Source organism: Lepisosteus platostomus, chromosome 5 (genome assembly GCF_059453375.1).
Source record: "Lepisosteus platostomus isolate fLepPlt1 chromosome 5, fLepPlt1.hap1, whole genome shotgun sequence".
NCBI classification, from domain to species: Eukaryota; Metazoa; Chordata; class Actinopteri; order Semionotiformes; family Lepisosteidae; genus Lepisosteus; species Lepisosteus platostomus.
In genome coordinates, this window is record NC_142615.1 from 60,152,160 (window position 1) to 60,165,431 (window position 13,272).

Genomic DNA, 13,272 nt, shown 5'->3' on the forward strand with positions numbered 1-13,272 from the left:
TTAAGTACTGTTATTTATTTCAATACAGGCGAATGATCTGGAAATATATGAAAATACAACATATATATTTGTATGTGTACATATATGTGTATATTTTACGCACATATATTTGTAAACAATGCTACATTATTTTTCATTGTATATTCAACAAGATCCAACATACTGAAAGTCCTTTACGTGAAGTGCATAGCAACAATCACTAAGAAAGTGCGTCATGTGGCAGGATGTAGGAGGAGTGATCGCTCAGTTCCTGTTCCTGCTTCAGGTGTGAATTAAAACCCTTGCAATATAGACCCGTAGGGGCGTAGGAGTCTTAGTGTTTGTCATTTCAGTATCAGCACAGCAATCTCTCTGTATTTGTGATCAGCTTTGGTTAAATATGGCAATTTTTAATCTGGAAACTGAACTTCGCTCTTTCATGGAGGTTTTGCTCAAATCGATCGTGTATGAAGTTTCACATGTGTTCCGAAACAGAATGTCTGACTCTGAGGATGAGATTGAAAACAAACTCCGCAGCGTCTCCCAGACTCTGGTGAGACGGTCTGTGTTTATATTCACACAGTGTGTGGAAGAGAGTTTCGGGAGTGAAATGGCGCAGCTGAAGAAGGAGAACGAGAGCCTGAAGTGGAGATTGCAGCTGTGGGAGAAGGAGTCGGGAGCAGGAGATCATGGACAGAAAGATCGTGTTGGATACACGCTTCCCTGTGAAGCCACTGCAGGAATAAAGGAAGAAATGGACACGGAACTGCAGTTCTCAGGTCAGTGTGGTGACTTGTCTGTGTGTTTAAAAACAGTGTCTTTAACTTCCTCACTGGTGAGAATATAGTGGAGAGATACAGAGTGAAGTGGGAAAGACTTGTGTGATGTAGCAACGGGATTCTTTACTGGAAACTGAACCGTTGGCCGGTTATAAAAATAACTCATATTCAGCATTTGTTTCTCTAAATCAGTGTGTAATCCGACGTTATTATGATATATATATATATCTCCACGGTATATAATACTGTATTTGTATTATAATATAATTATTTCACCGAATCAGTGTACAATCCGACGTCATTCGGGAAAATACAAATGTTGTATTTGTATTATAATTATTGTGTTATATCTTTAGATTTTATATTTATATAGATAGGTTTAAACATTCCAGTCCACCAGGGTCTGTCTGTACTAACTCCTTTGGACTATTATGTCAGTCACTTTGTCTGTATTGACCCTTCTCACTCTCAGTGTAGTGTTCATGTACTGGAGTGTCCAGTCAGTGTGTCTGTACGAACCCCTCTCTCTCTCAGTACAGTACTGAACTGTTGTTTTCCAATTATGGTGCTGAAAACATCTTTATTTCAGAAACAGGGCTTAGAACACATAATTTAGACTGACTCCATATCATTCAATGACTCAGATAAAAAAAAATGATGAGCTACTGTATTTACATAATCATTACGGAAAAATGTTGGTATCTTCCTTGTTTAGTTTTTTTTTAATTTTTGGAACATCTTCCTTATTTTTAACATATTCTTGGCCAAACGTGTTTCCAGTGATTTAGGATTTACAAACGCAAATAAAATCTGGAAATAACCGTGAAATTGTAAACAGGATAAAAATGGTCAATCAGTCGACGGCTGTATGCATTCTTATGTTTTCCAGCGGTCAGGGGTTTGAGGTGCAGGAGCAAGTGAATATTGGATTGTCTCTGGTAAGGTGCAGTGTATTGGGGTGTTTGAAGTTTGGGGATTCTTCTGTGTTGATTGATCTTGGAGGAGAAGGAGTGTTGTGGATTTGGAAGGAATTAAAAGTCCAAACTCTGTTTCCTGGGTTTTTCTCTTGGTGTTTTTGTGCTGACTGTCTGGCAGTGTTGTCTTACTGTTGAGTTGAGTACCAGCACTGCAAGGTCCACATTTCTCTTCCTGACCTCTTTGGAATAAGCACAAAGCAGAAGGTGTATGAGTCTTCTAGAGATAGTCATTTCCTCTCAGTTGAATTCACTGCTCTACCCAGTACAGGGGTACGGTAGAGCCGGAGCCTATCCCAGCATGCAAGTGGCACAGTGTGGGATACACCATGGACGGGATACCAGTTCATCACAGAAAATTGGTGACACCAGCTGTTACGAATAGGGGGTTTTGAAATTAGAGGGACAGCCTGAAATGGCCCAGAGGGTAAATCAACAATTAAACGAAATGATTATAACCCCCATATAACTGAGCAATAATAAGATTAAGAAGCACTTGTGTTCTTTGTGCTGACACAGAAAGAGGCAGAAGAAAGACACACTGGGCTAACAAATATTTATTAACAATGACAATACACACACTAATCTACACACACAATAAACATACAGCATGCAAGTTACCCAATTTATAAAGAAGGTGTTGCTAAGTATTCAACTCTTAAATAGCTCCTACAAAGACCTAAAGAAGAGATCAACTGCCTTGCTGCCTGTAAATGTTACCTGCAGTTAAATCTCTCTTCAAAGCTTAACCCTGATGCTACCAGATTAATGGCAATTTATCTGCTTATTCTCAGAATCCACCCACTAATCAGGAGAAGGTGTTTCTAAACAATTCACCTCAATATTATTTTACTAAATTTGATATTTGTGGGTTTTTTTAGAATCTATGCTCTCTGCTTTCTAAAGAATCAGGTTCGGATCATTTGTGTTTGGGTCTTTGCTTTTGTTGGGGGTCCTGCCTTTTTATTGTCGTGTCCAGACTGGGTCCGACCTGTATCCTGCAGTTGCAAGGAGCAACATAAGCAATCTCACCATCTCACCCTGCCACTCAAACAGATCTGACTATCAGACGGCCAGTTTTTCAATGAGCATCTCAATCTAGATCTCAATCAGTTTAATCAAACTCCTTATTGCCCTCCTTATCTGAAACCTCACTGTACCCATACACTGCACCTAATTCTGCTGCCTCCTCCCGCTGTGTAGCTTTTTTTCCCTCTGTAAAGGTGCTATATAGAATGAAGTTTTTTATTTATTATTATGATTCAATCCGCTGTTGTTAATAAGTGTCCCTCACTCGTGTTAGCGTTATCTTCAGTAAGGTATATTCAGAACAACCCTTCTCCACTTAACATATCAAGTAATGAATTAGTGGAAAATCATCCCTGATCTCATTTTCTCCCACTGGTTATCTCTGTGCCTTTTTGCCTTTTTTCCCCTCTTTGGTTTTTTTTTCTGAATCACCAGCTCACCTCTTTCTGATCCAGCTGGGGGCCTCTCTGTAATTAAACAGTTCTGTATCAGACTGTCTCCCTCTGAATTCACTTTCTAAACCATTCACTGCTTCTAGAGTTCAACCATAAACAGCACACTGAGGACTGTGCTTGGGCTTTGACCAAACACCACGCTGTTTTCACGTTTAAACCTTGACGTGGTTATTAAGAATTTGCTGGTCGATGCTGATTGTTGCTGTCAATAGAGGTGTATGATACCAACAAATGTAATGTGTGCTTAGAAAAGTTGTTAATTCTGAGTGTTACTTTTCTGTGTACTTATTTGCAGTGTTCATTTAGTTTCCAGTTTTTGATTTAGTCATAGTCTTAGTCAAGTCAAGTGTCTGTCATAGTCACCTTCTAGTCATCCATTTTTAATTTAGGAACAAGTAATAGGTTTATTCCATGCTGAAAAAAAAGAAGAAAGAAAACACAACGTTTCGGCTGTGGAGCCTTCTTCAGGTGTGGGACTTAGAGCTTAGAGTGTAGACTTAGAGTGTCTGTATTAATCCTTCTCTCTGGTTGCAGTGTTAATGTGCTGTTTTGTCCAGTCGCAGTGCCTGTGTTAAGCCCTCTCTCAGTGCAGTGTTAATGTACTGTATTGTGCAGTCAATGTGTCTGTATTAACCCCTCTCTCTCAGTGCTGTGTTAATGCACTGTAGTGTCCAGTCAGTGTGTCTATATTAACCTCTCTCTCAGTGCAGTGTTAATGTACTGGAGTGTCTAGACAGTGTGTCTATATTAACCCCTCTCTATCTCTCTCAGTGCAGTGTTAATGTAAATGTAATGTAATTGTGATATTATTACAGTAGTCTTACTTTTTGCATGGTAGTTATGTTTCTGACAAAGCTAAATCAGAACACGCCCTTATACCCACTTATTCCACTATGTTAAAACAACCCAAATTGATTGTGAGTGTACTAGTATGCGTGTGTGTAGTTTAAGGCTTTTAAGATCACATGGCCTCAGCTATCACTACTATGCTGATGATACTCAAATATCCATCCATACCAAACCTGACGATGATGTGGCTGTCTCTATTCTATTAATTTGCATCCCCGATATAAAAACTTGGGTGACTCAATTTCCTTCCTTTAACTGTGACAAGACTGAAGTCGTCCTTATTGGGACCACCCATCAACTTTGTACAACCAATGTGTAACCCTATCTGTAGATGGCCTTGTACTTAAGCTTCAGTCTAAATTGAAAAACTTGGGGATGATATTTGACATTCGACCCACATGTGCAGCATGTTGTCAGAACATCTTTCATTCACCTCATAAATATTGCTCGACTACGCCCTGTGTTATCACTAACTGTGGCTGAAAATGTTTGTCTTCTCCCAAATCAACTACTGTAACGCTCTACTCTCTGGGGTTTCTAAATCCACATTGAACAAACTGCAGTATGTCCAAAATTCAGCAGCCAGAATCCTGACCAGGTCTAGTACAAATGATCACATTACTCCTATCCTGGAGTCCTTGCACTGGCTTCCTGTCAAGTTATTTATCGACTTAAAAATCCTCCTGCTCACCTATAAGACGCTCAATGTCTTGGCTTGGCTTGACACCTCCATACTGGTCTGATATTATCACCCTACTCCCTACCTTGCAATCTTCGCTCTTCTAATTCTGTTCTCCGATCTGTCCCCCAAGCCCGTCTACATTGTATGGGTGACAGGACCTTCTAATTTTATGCCCCAAGCTCTGGAACTCTCTCCCCAAGGATATCAGAGAGTCACCTTCTCTAAACTCCAAATCCAGACTCAAAAACATTTTCTTCAGAAGAGCCTTTATTTAACTGTTCTGTACCCTTCTGTTCCTACTTTACTTAGTACCACTGTCTACTGTCTCCTCTAACTGTGTATTCTCGTCATGCTAAGTTTGTGTATTTTTTGTTGTTGGCATTCTGTAAAATGCTTTGAGAAGCCACCTCTAAAGGTATAAAACTATAAAATAAAGTTTATTCTTATAAAGGTCTTGTCTTGTGTTTACAGATTCAGAGGCCAGTGCTCTTATTGAAGCTGGGGAAAGGGCTCCTCTTGAACTGCAGCACAGTGTGGAGATGCACAGGCTGATGCAGGAGACAGAGCTCACTGCCGCAGAAGGGAAAGAGGCACTTAGTGAGCAGCACACAGAAAGTAGACAGAGTGTCAAGGATCTGGACTCTGTGCCCATGATGAAGACAGAGCCTGAGAGTGAGACGCCTGGGCTCTTAGTATGTGATGATTTTACAGAGACTATTAATAATCTGGACACAATCAATATTACACAAGGTTGTAATGAACTGGGCTGCATCTCTGTACAAGAGCACAGTGAAAAACTGGATGTTTTAAATCTTACAGAGCAGGACATGGAGCCCAAGTTGATTGACCCTGCAGAACAGCAGACTGATGTACCTAATGAAGAGAACAGTACTGATTTACAGCATACTGAGAAGAGTCAGTACAGGGAGGAGCAACAGCAGCTCCTACAGGGCTTGATAATAATTAGGCCTTGTTCTGTTCAAGCGGAGAGACTGTCATTGCAGAGTCTCAAACAATCATATGATCCCTTAGTATCTGATGACTTTACACACAGGTTTAATAATCTGGTTACTGAGAAAATCGTTGAAAGTTTTAATGAACTGGAGAGTATGTCTGTTCTTGTGCAAAGAGAGGAACAACTGAATGAACTGGACGGTTTTAGTCTCAGAGAGCTGGAGAAGGAGCCCCAGATGATTCACACTGCTGAGCAGCACACTGAGGGACATAATGATGAAAACAAATCTCAGTTCCATCACACAGAGGAAGGCCATTCCATGGAGCATTTGCAGAATAAGAGACCCCAGCACGATCAGGAGATGAGGAAGAATCACTCAAGGCCTTGCTCAGATGGTGTGGGAAAACTGCCATTATGGCACAGGGAGAAGCAGCGTTTCTGTCAGTCTAGCATTTCAAAACCCTATCAGCACCTTCACACAGGAGAGAGACCGTTCAGCTGTAGTCAGTGTGGGAAGAGTTTTAGTCAGTCAAACCACTTAAAAAGCCACCAGCGCATTCACACAGGAGAGAGACCATTCAGCTGCAGTGAATGTGGAAAGAGTTTTAGTAAGTCAAGTCACTTAAAAACCCACCAGCGCATTCACACAGGAGAGAGACCGTTCAGCTGCAATCAGTGTGGGAAGAGTTTTAGTCAGTCAAGTCACTTAAAAACCCACCAGCGCATTCACACAGGAGAGAGACAATTCAGCTGCAATCAGTGTGGGAAGAGTTTTAGTCTGAAAAGCCGCTTACAATCACACCAGTGCATTCACACAGGAGAGAGACCTTTCAGCTGTAGTCAGTATGGGAAGAGTTTTAGTCAGTCAAGTAGCTTAATAGTCCACCAGCGCATTCACACAGGACAGAGACCGTTGTACCTTGAGTTTGCTGCTCCTTTGCCAGTCTCTCTCTCCCTCATCTCAAGTGGTGCTGGACACAGAGAGGCCATTCCATTTGGTTCACATTTAAGGTGTTTTTCTAGCTGATAGTGTAATCTGATAAGGAACAACTCCCAAAGCTGAGACACATCAGCCACCCTAATTAATGGTCATCTCTGGTGCCTCACTGTCTGGGAGATTCCAAGGGAGAGTCTCATCCCAAGTGGTTTACACCCAAGGATTAGTGCATGGTTACTCATCCTCACACTGGGCACCAATAAATGTAGGCATCGTCTCACGAGGCACCAATAAATGTAGGGGTTTGTGCATTTACTGGGCCAATTGTTAATTGTTGCAGTAAGTCACAAAATGATTCTCGAATGCCCATGGAACTTTCAACCAATGAGCGACCGTAGTTCCTCCAGGTAAAACTCCAGCTCCTCCTGGACATCCTCAGGCTCAGCTCAGACAGTCACGTAACGGCCAATGTGTCCCAGTGCCAGGACTTTTCCTTGTTCTAAGAGTCGAGAACGGAGGTTGCCCGCCCGTAACCAAAGGATCCACCCGAGGTTAGCCCAGCAGCAAGCCTCGTGAACCCACCGCGAACGCTCACCTGATCAACGAGTGAACTACTTTTGGAACTGTGGACAGCTGAATATCAGTATTCAGGACTAGCGCTATTTCGGGAACTAACCGGTCTTCTTCCTGTCTAAAGAGTGTGACTTGCTCGGATCTGTAGTCACTTTTCTGTGTGCAATCTCTCGCTAGTTTCAGCCAACACTAACTAGCCGGTCTTCAGAGAGCATCAGCAGCGCACCGCAGCAGAAATCTCTCTTCTCCTTCTCTCATGTCGAACAGCCTGCCACTGCTTCTTTGCGTCCACAGGAGATCTGAACCCCCACAGAGTGGACGAGTATTCAACATTCGGCATTACAGCTCGAGCATTCAATTGTTACCTTAACCTGAGTTGATATCAATTTAATTCCTATGAGTCATGTACTTGCTTTTGAGTATCTAATGTACAAATTGTAACAAAGTTCATTTACAAAACTGTCTAAATGAATGATATACGGAATTTATGTCCCTCTTGGTTTGTAACTCTGTGATTGAATATATACCTTTTGTATTCTGCTAACCGTCACTATAAGATCTGTTATGTTGATATGCACATTTTATGTAATAATAAATGTATTCTTGTGTATTAGTATCCGTGTGTGTGCGTTGCTGAGTTATCCCGCTGGGTCGGTCTTCTAATAACCATCAAAGAATCATTTTGTGACTTACTGCTACAATTAATAATTGTCCCGGTAAATGCACAAGACACCTACATTTATTGGTGCCTCGTGAGAGGATGCCTACAAGCTCCTCCAGTAAGGACAGTAGGCTCTACTGTACACAGAGAGGGGTGGGGGTGTGGATTAAGCCGATACCCCGGCTTCTCTCCAGACACAGCTGGGTGAGCTCCTCCAGTAAGGACAGGAACCTCTTCTGTACACAGAGAGGGGTGGGAGGGGGGAACAAGTTGATACCCTGGCTTCTCTCCAAACACAGCTGGATGAGCTCCTCCAGTCAGGACAGAAGGCTCTACTGTACACAGAGAGAGGTGGGGTGTGGAACAAGCCGATACCCTGGCTTCTCTACAGACAGAGCTGGATGAGCTGGATTGGTGCCGTAGGCTTTGGGAGGAAAGCCTGAAGTATGGACATTTAACACTTCCAAGAAAAGTGATCTATAGCTTCATTTGCATAGATGTTTTGTTGCTATGGCATGTGTGTGACTCATACATATAAAAAACCCATTTGTTAAACGAATATCGAAGCTGCCTCTAAATCTGCAAATGAAGATGAGTCAATAAACCACTTGTTTTTCGTATAACTATACATATATTCATTTATTACTGATTTCATTCATTGAGCACGGATGCATGGATGAAATAGAGGTACAGCCATTCACTTTTTGACATGTCTGCACTGGTATAGAACCTAGCAATCAGAAAACGGGTGAAACTGTCTTGAGAATTAGCATACAGTACCGAGGCCCCCCCATGACCAAATAAAGGCTAACCTCGATATGAGCCTAAATAATGCAGACTACAGCAAAAAGACTCACTTTGAAAAGGGAACGAATGTCCGGAAAGAGTAGTGTAACCAGCTTGAAATGCTTCTCCGGACCTCTAACTAAAAGAAACCGGGAACCAGCAGTGGCATCGACTCCTTTCGAACTGGGATCCTATCGCAGCTCGTGGTGTCGTAACTCTTCCGTATCTGATATTGGACCAAGCACATCAGGGGAGAGCGCGAACGCAGTCCCCCACTACCAGAAATTATGCAGTCGAGATTCCCACATTTGGGGAATTCGCAGGGGTCAGCACAGCCGGAGTTTAAAGGCCGAGCCTCGCCCTGGGTGAACCGATTTTTTATTTTTAAGAACTTTATTTTCTTTTCACAAAAAAAACACAGGACATCACAAATTAGAAAGCTTTACATTAATATACGTACTTAAAACAGTATATATGATCACATCTCATTACATTTTGACACGGTACCAGTTACATAGCAACAATTTATTTTTTTCTGGTGCAAATCACATTCTTTACTTAAACATGATAATGTTTTTTACAGTTTCTTGAGATATTGACCTATGTTCTCTATTTCCCACAGATTTTCTGCTTCCTCCCTCCCTTTTCTCCACAGATCTCTGAGGTAATAGTTCTCTCGGATGATGAACAGGGCCAGGCTACCTGCTGCCTTGACTAGGACCTCGATGCCTTTGAACAGCCCCATGTTCCTCACTCTCCACAGGGCGTCTTTCCCAATGTTCACCACGGCCCAGATCCTGTCAAACACGTCAGGAGGAAGTTTGACAGGAGAGATGCCGTATATGACGAAAGCAGCGGTCAGGGTAAATTGGGGCGAGAGAGCTTGCAACCAATCTTCAAACTGTGCCCAGAAGGCCTTAGCAAAAAAGCAGGACCACAGGAGATGGGTCACAGTCTCCTCCTCGCCGCAGCCCACCCTATCGCAGCGAGGGCTGGGGGTGAGGCCCCTACGGTACAAGAAAGTTCGTACCGGTAAGCACTGGTGGACGACACTCCAGGCTAAATCTCTGTGAATGTTGCACAGAAAGTTAGAGGATGTGTGTTTCCACACCTTCCTTGTTTGGGCTGATGTTAAAATGCCCACAGCGGTCTGCCTATTGTTCTGGGGTGCAACGAAATCTTCCAGTTTTTGGACGCTGACATCTCGGAGGGGAATATGGCCAATTGGGTGAGATCTTAGAAAACTTTTAACTGTCCCATAAATTGCAGGGCATGTGTCAGAGAGTGGGACGTCCAGCTTGGGTCTGACACCCCACATTCTGAACACCTCCCTACCTACCCAGAGCCTGGAAAAATAAGTCCAGGTACGCGCTGCAGGTGCTGTTGCAAAGCCTCTCAGCACAGAGGCCAGGAAAATGCACAGCAGCTTCGTAGCAATATCTGGGACAGACTTCCACCCTGGGGGTAGCGGCCTGTACATTATTTCCCTTCTGAGTCTTTCCTGTTTCCCACCCCGTAGAAATTGAAACATCAATCTCCTCAGCACCGTCACAACACGGTGTGGGATTGGGAAGGTAGAAGCCAGAAAATTCAAGACAGGCAAGAGCTCGGCTTTGATGACCAGCACCTTCCCTGTCATGGTGAGGTCTCGGTCCTTCCATTGCATCAGTTTTTTGTTTAAGATTGGCAATTTGTTCTGCCAATTTACTGTTCCCATCTCTTCTCCAAAATACACCCCCAGGACCTTAATTCTCTTCTCTTGCAGCCTGAGATCATGTCCTTCTTTTGGCTCCCTCCAGTTCTGATAAAAAATCTCACTCTTAGATTTCTTAATTTTTGCAGAGGAAGCCAAAGAGAAACGATCACAGCACTGCAGAGCTCTGGTAATTGAGGCATTGTCAGAGAGGAGCAGGGTGACGTCATCCATGTATAGAGATGTCTTTACCTCTCCTCTCCCACTTCCAGGCACTGGTATCCCATTAATGGCCTGATCCTGGCGCAAGGCACAGGCTAAGGGCTCCATAGCCAAAACGAATAACAAGGGGGATAATGGGCAGCCCTGCCTCACCCCTGAACAGACTTCAAAGGGGCGTGATCTATTGCCATTAACCATTACTCTGCTGTTGCTACCTGTGTACAGCAGGTTAATCCACTTTCTCATGATGGGGCCAAACTTCATGTGCTCAAGTATCGATGTTAAGTACTGCCGGTTTAGGCGGTCAAGGGCCTTTTCTAGGTCTACACCTAAAATGCACAGAGGGAGGGAGCGATCCTCTGAGTACAGACAGACATCCCTCAACAAGGCCAGGTTGTCGCTCATCAGGCGTCCTGCTATCCCACAAGTCTGTCTTTCCCTACCAGTGAGGCCACTACATTTTGTAGGCGCAGGAAAAGGGCTTTGGACAGGATCTTAGTGTCCACGCCTAACAGACTGAGGGGTCTCCAGTTCTTTATGTCATTCTTTGCTCCTTTCTTAAACAAGAGAGAGATAGTGCCTTCTCTTAAGGAGTCAGGCAGCAATTCTGTCTTATAGCTTTCCTCGAATAGGAGCAGTAGCGGATCCTGAAGCAGATCCCAAAAGGTGCAATAAAATTCTTTAGGGAGCCCGTCAGCACCCGGAGTTTTTCCCTTCTGTAAGCTCTCCATAGCCTGTCTCAGCTCTTCTACTGTCAAAACCCTCTCAAGTACTTCCCTATCTTCTTCACTCAAAACGTTTTCTAGCTTTGAGGTAAAAAAATGAATTTCTTCATCCTTTACCTCTGTAGAGCTGTACAGTCTTGAGTAGAAGGCCTCGGTGCAGGAGAGGATAGCACTCGGCTCTGTTCTCTCTCGTCCCTCCTCATCAACTACACTTTCCATGACAGACTTGGAGCCTACCACTTTCCTGAAAAAGAAGCGAGTACACTTCTCATTTTCTTCCAAGAACTGCACTCTGCTTCTTAACAGCACTCCTCGACTACTTTCTTCGGCTATGCTCCGGATGTCCTTTTTTAAAAGGGTGATATCCTTGAGCACATCGAAGCCACTGTGCAGCATCTTGTAGAGACTCTGCAGCTGCCTCTGTTTCCTGGCAAGCACTCCTTTCCGTCTGGCAGCAGCCTTCCTCCCCTCAGCCACGAAAAAGGCCCTTGTCCTCACCTTCACCTCCTCCTGCCACTCTCCTACTGACCCGTAAAGACACTACAAGGACAGCCACTGTGATAGTTTCTCCTTGTAGCGGGATACTACCCCCTCGTTCTCTAGCAGCTTTGTGTTGAGTTTCCAGAGGCCTGGACCAAAGACAGTCCCGCCCTGGAGTTCCACTCTACACCCTAAAGCCTGATGATCTGAGAAGAAGACAGGCTGAAGAGTGACCCCAACAACTTTCACTCTCTCCGAGACAAAGCAATAGTCAATTCTGGAACTGATATTTCTCCCTGACCATGTATATCCTGCTGTTGTGGGATATATAGATCTATATGTGTCTGAGAGCTTAAAGTCTAGAACTAAGTTTTGCAGGGCCAGTGAGCTGGAATCCAATTTTATCGGAGAGCTAGACTGCCTGTCTATGTACTCTAAGATACAATTAAAATCCCCTCCCACTATCATGTCTGTGCTACATAACAATAGGGGAGAGAGTGCCTTGAGTAGCTCCACCCTTCCTCCCACGTCACTAGGACAATACACATTGATTAGCCGCAGGTTAACGGTCCCCCATTCCACATCCACACACAGCAACCTGCCATCTATGACCCTCTGAATACTTTTCAGTTTGAATGCCCGTCCTTTGAAAAGAATGGCCACGCCAGAGGCTCTGTTGTTATTGTCCCCTGACGAAACAGAAGGCCCTTTATCCCACCTATCTTCAAAGCTTTTATACCTCTCTTGATAGGCTAAAGCACACTCCTGCAATATCAACACATCTCCTTCTCTCTGCTGGAGGTAATCAAAGACAGACTGGCATTTAACTCTGTCATTGATACCTCTGGTGTTAAGAGAAATTATGTTTAGAGCCGTATTACATAAGAAAGTGGAACCAGTCTTTACAAAACACATTTCTCTTCTGTCTCACCTGTTACCTTCTTCTTTTCTTTTTCTTCTTACCAATTTCCTGCCAGCCATCCTCTGAATGAGCCTTCATCAGGGTGGCAGCAGTAAAAGCGTTCACGGAGTCCATTTCAAGGAAGGGGGTAGAGGGAGGGGTGGAGGGGTTCCAGCTGTCCCCATCACCATGCTCTCCTTCCTCCTCGCTCGGGGAGAAAACAGAGTCATTTTTCCTTTTCCTCAAGTCCAGCTCCTGGGAGCACTGAGGGGAAAGGGGTGCAGCCGATGCACCAGTCTCCTCTTCCCCCTCACCCACAGGCTGCTGCAGATCCTCCGTGATGGACTGGATGGAGGAGAGGAGGACATCTGTAGCACTTGCAGAGTCTGAGAAAAGCAGCTCCGCTGAATCCTGGGTATCCTCGCTGGACCCGCTCCACCGGGGGGCCCCACACTGGCCCTCGTTCTGAGGAGCAGGAGTGGGGGAGGGGTCCTCGCTGTTCTCGGGGGTTTTCAAACCCTCGTGCTTGTCTGGTGCAGTCTGCGGTTGTGGGGGTGTAGTGGATTTCTCTTCCACCGGCCCCGGAGCCACA

The 13,272-nt window shown here is 44.2% G+C and overlaps 1 pseudogene; it reads right to left on the reverse strand.

Moving 5' to 3' along the window:
• Positions 1-8,906: 8,906 nt before the first annotated feature.
• LOC148670445 (U1 spliceosomal RNA) lies at positions 8,907-9,044 on the reverse strand (annotated as a pseudogene).
• Between the last annotated feature and the right edge of the window lie 4,228 nt (positions 9,045-13,272).